General features: G+C 48.8%; 1 pseudogene across 1 annotated transcript; it reads right to left on the minus strand.

Moving 5' to 3' along the window:
- Positions 1-422: 422 nt before the first annotated feature.
- LOC309818639 (ester hydrolase C11orf54 homolog) lies at positions 423-1,251 on the minus strand (annotated as a pseudogene). Its single transcript has 2 exons — positions 1,015-1,251; positions 423-794 (listed from the first exon to the last, which is right to left on the minus strand). The product of its transcript is annotated as an ester hydrolase C11orf54 homolog (transcript).
- Positions 1,252-7,578: the final 6,327 nt, after the last annotated feature.

The following is a 7,578-nucleotide window of genomic DNA, read 5'->3' on the forward strand; positions in this document are numbered from 1 at the left end:
TTCAGAAATTCAGTAGAAAGATTTAACAACTATGAACATTTCCAACACTGATTTTTCTAATACCCAGAAACATCCACTTAGCAGTTGTAAGACTAATTTGAAAAACTGAATACTATTATACAAATGTAAATTATTACTATTAGCTAGTAGGAATAATCACTTGATTCTTAATCCTGTTTATATTTAATTATAAACATAAGACTGATTTTTAGAATAAAAAGAATGAAGAACATCTCCATCATGTATCTTTGTTCCCAATAATCCCTTTCAGATAGATCTGTGAAGTAATACAGAGCACAGTGTCGACATACCTTTCATTTCAAAGGCCAAAAAAAATGGGCCTTAAGTAGTGAGATCACTTCTATTAGGCTTTATATTAGTATCAATTAATGAGTTAATCAGTCAAACGAGTATCAGTTGATTTAATCTCGCCCAAATGAATGGGTCCCTGTTGGTTGATCAATGCAATAGAGAAACTCTCCAGGTAAGAAGTATCCAAGATATTCCACTGCCTCTGGGGTGGTGTCATAATGGTAGTGCCCACCTTCTTCATGATGACTGAAACAATGAGTGTGCTCCAACCACAAATCAAACCCTGGGTCTCTGGAGATAAAAACTGGCAAACCAAAGGAGGCGTCATCTCAAAAACGTAACCATTTATTCAAGTCTTCATCAGAGTTCAATGGGTAGGAAGAAAATTCTGCTGGCATAATGTGAATCTTCACTTTTCTCTTCTGAATCACGAAAGTACCTCCCATTCCTACAGGCTTATCTCAATAATGTTTTTCAAGAGTCTGTCTTGGGCTTCCCTGGTGGCGCAGTGGTTGAGAGTCCGTCTGCCGATGCAGGGGACACGGGTTTGTGCCCCGGTCCAGGAAGATCCCATATGCCGTGGAGCGGCTGGGCCCGTGAGCCATGGCCGCTGAGCGTGCACGTCCGGAGCCTGTGCTCCGCAACGGGAGAGGCCACACCAGTGAGAGGCCCACGTACCGAAAAAAAAAAAAAAAAAAAAGTCTGTCTCATACAAGTCACAAACTTAAGTTTTCCAGTTCTTCTTTTGGCTTTCACCTCAATGACCTTTCCAGGTTGGCCTTCACTGGCAAAAAGATTAGACAGTAATGCACACCCCAAATCATGATATTTCTCACTGTATTTCTCTAGTAGGCACACTCCCTCTGCCGAGTTAACAGGAGCAAGGTAACTTCCATTCACAGGAGGTTTGTGTTCACCTTCTGTTTGAACAACTGGCATAAACTCAGAATTGAATCCAAGAGTCTGAAATGGGCCTGCTCCTGCTCCAAAAACAAAAGCTCCAGGAAGCTGGATTTCTTTTAAGATTTTATTTAGATCATAAACTTTTTTTTATTTATAAGAGGCAATAAGTAAGGCACACCTCCTACTTCTGCAATTCTAGTTTTCCCACAGATACCTTTTACGGGAAAGGTAAGTGGCTCCTTAGTCAAATTAGGGCAATCAACTACAGACACCTGGACATCAGCAAAGTTATCTGTTAGCACCTGCTGAACTCCAAACTCCAGAACTCCATGCTGCAGCAGCTCTCCTTTCCACGTGCTGCCTCTCCCCTTCTGCGCAGGTCCTAAGCAGAGGCCCCACCCCACGCTTGGACGTCGCCCCGCCTAGGCCCCGCCCCACGCTCCAACGTCCCGGAAACGAAAGAAGGCTGCTGGGAGAGGCGGGGAGCGGGCCTCTTCCCGCTTGCGGGGACCCAGTGCAGAGCGGGTCCCGCGTGAGGCCAGGGACGCGGATGCAGACCTCTGGGGCCTGTCGCAGGCCTGGATTAACTGACACACATGGCAGAGAGACGCCAGCTCCCAGGTACTGCCCGCCACCGTCCACCATCTAGGGAATGCGGCCGGGAACCCCCTCACGCACTACCCTGGGAGCGGGACGGGGCTGAGAAGAGGAGAAACACGCAGGGATGAGGCCTGACCAGGGAACGCCTGGGGGACCCACATGTGAAATCTAAAAAAAGATGGGTGTTTTTTTTTTTTTTTTCAAGAGAGAAAGAGCTGGGAAGAAGCACACTAACAGGAGACCCGAGTGTGAGCGCACATGTGCCTCCTTCCCTGCCTCCTGCACACGCTGCTGGGTTGATTACTCACCGTGGCTGGGCCGTGGGGTGGGGGGCGGTCAGGCTTTGCCCTGGGGAGTTGGGCAATTACAGTTCTGAGTGTTGAAAAAAATAGTCTCATTGCGCCCATGGGCACCTCTGGACGCTCAGAGGGAATGGTGTCAGCAGGGTCCTCCTCGTCAAGCTGTCCAGAGACCCTGACTAAAGGGGAGAATTATGTGTATTGAACTCCCTGCGTTCTCTCCCCTTTACTCCTACCCACCTCTACTTTCCAGACCCCAAAGCAAAAAACAACACAAGAGTGACAACGGTGGCCAGCTTACAGATAGAGAGCTGTGAAAAAAATCCAAAGTAGATTTTCAAATCCACCCTGTTTATGCGACTTTCCAAGTGGTTAAGTCAATGATTCCCAGCCCCGGTTTTAGGACACCCCCAAGTGTCTTTATTCCAAGGGCGATCGTGACATTCCAAAAATAAAATGATTTTAAGTCCCTGCACTTTAAACTAAGCTCACACCTTGTACTCGTTACAAGCACACACTTTCAGAGGGAAAGAGATTGAGAAATCCAACAACAGTCTGATTCCAACAGACCGGCCACAGCAATCAAAATACCACTTTGTATTTGGGTAACGCTTTGCGGCTTTGAGAGCACTTTCTGATTCCTGGGTTAGGGACTAAACGTGTGAATTAATACAAAAGATGACTGTTCTAGCCTCCACATTGCACTAGAGGTAGGAACGGAGACGGGCCCTTCCTCTGGCACGAAGCTATCGCTATGTAGCTCATCTGTGAAGTTTCAGTCTGTCAGCGGCTGGTGGAGGTGCTGTTTGGAAAAAGCTGGTGGCCCAGGCCTGGGCGGCAGTGGCATTGCTTGGGCCAGGCAAACAGGGCTCTGCGGGGCCCGGGGTCATGGTCAAAGAGAAGGAAGGGCAGGCAGCTTCAGGCTGGCTTTCCCACTGGGCCGAGCAAGGCTGGAAGTTCTGGGGCAGCGGCGTGAGCAGCTGGCCAGGTTAGCAATGAGCTCATGAGCAGCAAAGCCCAGGCTGTAATCTGGGTCCATTTCTTCCAGAGCTCACTCCCCTGCCAGCCTGCGGAGCTGCCTCTCTGTCGAATTCCTAGAACTGAGTTGTGTTCAGAGAAACTAGGGTCTGCTTATGTGGGGCTGCCTGCATCCTAACAGGTTGATGTTTATTTTAAAGCAACACCATGGAAAGTGAAGAACAGAGAGCAAACTTGGTTTTAAAGAAAATAAATATGAGACAAAAACTGAGAGAAACATTATGTGTCACAGAAACACAATTCAAAGAGGTTCAGAAGGCCTTCTGCTGAAGCAACCAGAGCTTCCTCTTCCACTCCTACCTCTGGCCTCACCCTGTTTAACGCCGGCCCACCTGTTCACTCCCCGCTGAGGGGCTGACGTGCTATCTGCTTGTGGTTTTGATGCCTCGTGGGCAGGATGGCTCAGGGCCCCTCTCTGGAGAGGGACAACTCATTGAGAAAATGGCCAAGGGCAGAGAAACAGCTCCAAAGGCTGATAAGACCAGCCAGAAAGAGTTAGGCTGTAATTAGTGGGGTTTGGGTATCTGTCTCCAGAAATCTAGCCCAACAGGTACACTGAGTGTTTAAGTAATGAACTAAAGTTAAAAACATAAAAATGCACATTATATGTGTGTTGTGAATGACATTCACATGCACTGTGTACAACTGTACTGAATACAGTTTTCCAGTCCATACGTGAAACAATGTGGCAGATTAATAATTTTGGCAATCATATTAGCTGTAGATGACCAACACATAAACCCACATGCTACTGTAACTTGACAGTTTATTTGTATTTTAGGGAGTCACAACTAACGCTGCATAAGTACATCAAGGTTCACTTTATCAATTCAGGGACTGACTGTTGTATTATTTTATATTTCACTCTGAAAGATAGAATTAAAACATCTTTAGGGTAGAAAAACATATTTCAGAAAAAACTTTATTTCCTCTTTAAATTGACCATACCTGGCTATATACTTTTTTTTTTCGGTACACGGGCCTCTCACTGTAGTGGCCTCTCCCGTTGCGGAGCACAGGCTCCGGACGTGCAGGCTCAGCGGCCATGGCTCACGGACCCAGCCGCTCCGCGACCTGTGGGATCCTCCTGGACCGGAGCACGAACCCGTGTCCCCTGCATCGGCAGACGGACTCTCAACCACTGCGCCACCAGGGAAGCCCCTGGCTATATACTTTTTAACTTATTTCAGTATTTTTACCATGGGTAGTTAGGTCTAAGCAACAAAAAGGAATTGTCATTCCCCAGGATATAATATACATGATAGAAAATGACTGTCCTTCTGTATTCACACTGACACAGACAATTACAAAAGGGGCAGTCTGGGATCTACTTTATTTTCTGCAGTTGTCATAAAAAGCAAATGTCTATTTTCACTTGGGAAATGGGATACATTATAAAAATCAGGTCAAAAGATGCAGATAGTTGTCACTGTTTATATGTAGCTTTAAAGCCTGGAGAATGTTCTTAATGTTTTATTTCCCGTTCATTTAGTAGCTTCCATGACTAGGTTTGGGTGCAAGAAAATTTACTTCATAAAAAGTCATGCACCACATATTCTTAGTATACACTTTCAATCGTCAGGCATCGTCTCCAGATTTCGATTTCTCTAAAGTCCTGGCAGTTTGCTACACGTCAGTCAGTGATATTTGTTCATACTTTATATACTGTTTTATGATGATTCAGGCAGATTTGGGTTATAAGTACCTTTAGGAGAACTGCATCCTTTGTTTATTACAGAATATAGACAATGCTGCATGAATAATTTCTAGCCTAAATGGATGGCAACCGCATACTTCTACTTGCTGAGGCCAAACTTTCAGAATCATTTTTGATTCCTCTCACATTCTACATCCAAATCCACCAGACAGTGCTTTTGACTCAACCTGTGGAATATATCCAGAATCTTCCCAGGGCTCACAACTTCCCCTGCCATCCTGGAGTGAGGCCCCACATTCGGGCACCGTCCTCCTGTCTGGTCCTCCTACCCCAGCCCTGGTCCTCTTTCAGTCTGTTTTCTGCCCAGCAGGCAGAGTGTCCCTTTTAGAGCATGAGTCAGATCTTGTCACTGTCCTGTCCCAGCCCTGCCATGGCGCACCTCACTCAGAGGGAGAGTCAAAGTCCCCAGGCCCACACTCCTTGCCCCCAGCTCCACACTCTGCACCAGCCACGCTGCCCTCTCCACCCTGCCTCCAGGCCTTTGCTCTCCCTTTCCGGATAGTCACTTGGCTGGTTCCTTCACCTCCTTCAAGTATCGATCTAAATCTCGCCTTCTTATTGAAGCCTGGTGTGAATACTCCCATTTAGGATGGGAAACCGTCCTGTCACAAACCCGTTCCCCCAAACAGTGCTGATCTCCCCATGCCACTCTCCTCCTCCTCTTTCCGTAGCCCTTATCTATCACCCTTAGCAAACCGTAGAACTTGCCTATTTATTACGGTTATTGTCTGTTTTCTCCCTAAACTGGAATGTATATTCTGGAAGGCAGGGATCTTTCTTTGTTCTGTTCACTGATGCATCCCCAACTTGATAAATACCTGTTTATTTCAAGCGTCCAGAGGCACTTGATAAATACTTGTTGGAGGCATCAGTGTGATGCCTCAATCTACCTAACAGAGCAGTATCACATGGTCGCTCTGGTGAAGGCCTGTGGGGCTGCAGCCCATCCTCCCTGCACTGGGCTATGGCTCAGCCACGTCTTACCTGGAGAAGGACCAGAGCCCAGCCTCCTTTGAGCTGAGTCTGCTGTCTTATAGATGGATTCATGGGTGCCTGTTTTTCTTTTCCTTTTTAGCACCTTTAATTATCCTGAAAAACAATTTTGAGTGTGATGGTAAATTAAAACATGTTTCTAGCATGAGTAATTTATTCTTATGTATGTGCTTTTCCAGGTTTGCGGGCAAGGCTGCCCTCGTGAATAGACCACTCATGTAGTCTTGTGCAGTTGGAAGGGTCTGAGGAAGGCCAGCTCGCCCCCAAATATCTTCCTTCTGGTGGCATGGTCCACCAGGAGGTTAATGGGCTGGAGGGACAGTTATTGAAGTTTGTGATGACTCCCACCTAGGGGAGGCAAGTCTTGATTGTTCACTTGGTTAGTGAAATCCTAAATGGTGAGAAATAGTATGGAAATGCATTAGCGAATGAGTTAAAGCTGGAAGCATGAGAATGCATATTAGAGCAATGGCTTGTTGACGGCATGCCTGACGTTCACAGTGCAGTTTTCCTTTAATGCCCTTCAGAATGGAACTTCAGCGTCTGCATCAGTCAGGATGGGGCGGGAGGCTGCGTGGTGGTCCCTGGGCCAACCTGCCTGTGTTCCCTGAGGAGAGCTGACTGGCTGTCAGCTGAGGCTCAGTTCAGAGAAGGAACGCCTTAGAACGGCAGTCACCTACCAGACAAATAGCAAAAGCTCTGGGCACCTGGTGACAAAGATGAGCACAGCAGTTTCTGTTTGAAGGATTTTCCCGGATCTTTCTGATCTATCCACCCGGAAGTTAATGCGAATGAATGCCGACCCTTAGTCTGGACCAGCGGGTCTTCAGCCTTCCCCGGGAGCATTCGGGGCTGGCAGCTTTCCTACCAGACACATGAACCACTCCCACACAAATGAGGAAGGGAACAGCCTTGGGCCTTGAAGCCTACGGCTACTCAGACACAAGGCCTCGGAGACCGTGGGTGAGGAAAACAGGTCCCGCAGAATCTGTGACTGTAGTGCACAGACCGTCACCTTCTTTTCTCCCCACTGCAGTCAGGAAAGTGCAGGGTCTGGAAATGCACACAGTGAAAGAGGGGACACCCTGTTTGCACTGTGCACATCTGCGGTTTCCGAAGTGTAGGCTTGTCCACAAGTGTAACTTCTGCTACAACGCAACGTCTTTCTGCTGCTTCTCCCTGCTTGCAGCTGGGAGGCCTGGCAGGGACCGCCACTGGGCCTTTATTAGGTGGGTCTCACCAGGGCGCACGGGCACGGCCTCTGTTCTGAAGTCGCTAAAGCATTAGCGCAGGCCGTGGGTCCAGCCCTCGGCCCATCGCAGGCCTGCCCGGCTCTCTTTCCAGAGGGCGGAAGTCCCTGTCCTGCTTCCCAGTGTCCACCAGGCCACAGGTTGTCTGATCCAGGAGCTTCCATCTCCAGACAGGCCTGGACCTGGGGGGCGGGGCCGCGGCAGGATAAGGAGGAGCCTGGAAGGCGCAGGGCCTGGGGAGAGGTGGAGCCTGGGCTGGAAAGGGTGTGTCCTGGGTAGGGCCTGAACTCGGAGGGGCGTGGCCTCAACTTGGGCGGAGCCCGAGGTGGGGCAGGGTAGGCGGGACCTGAAGTCCCCACCCGGGTTGGGTGGGACCTAGGAAGGGGTGGGGCCCTAGGTGGGGCCTGTATTGGGAGGGGCGGGGCCTTGGTGGGCGGGGTCACCCTCCCTCTGTTGGCTCAGGTCC

This window comes from Grampus griseus (assembly GCF_964374135.1).
Source record: "Grampus griseus genome assembly, chromosome: 2".
Lineage (NCBI taxonomy): Eukaryota > Metazoa > Chordata > Mammalia > Artiodactyla > Delphinidae > Grampus > Grampus griseus.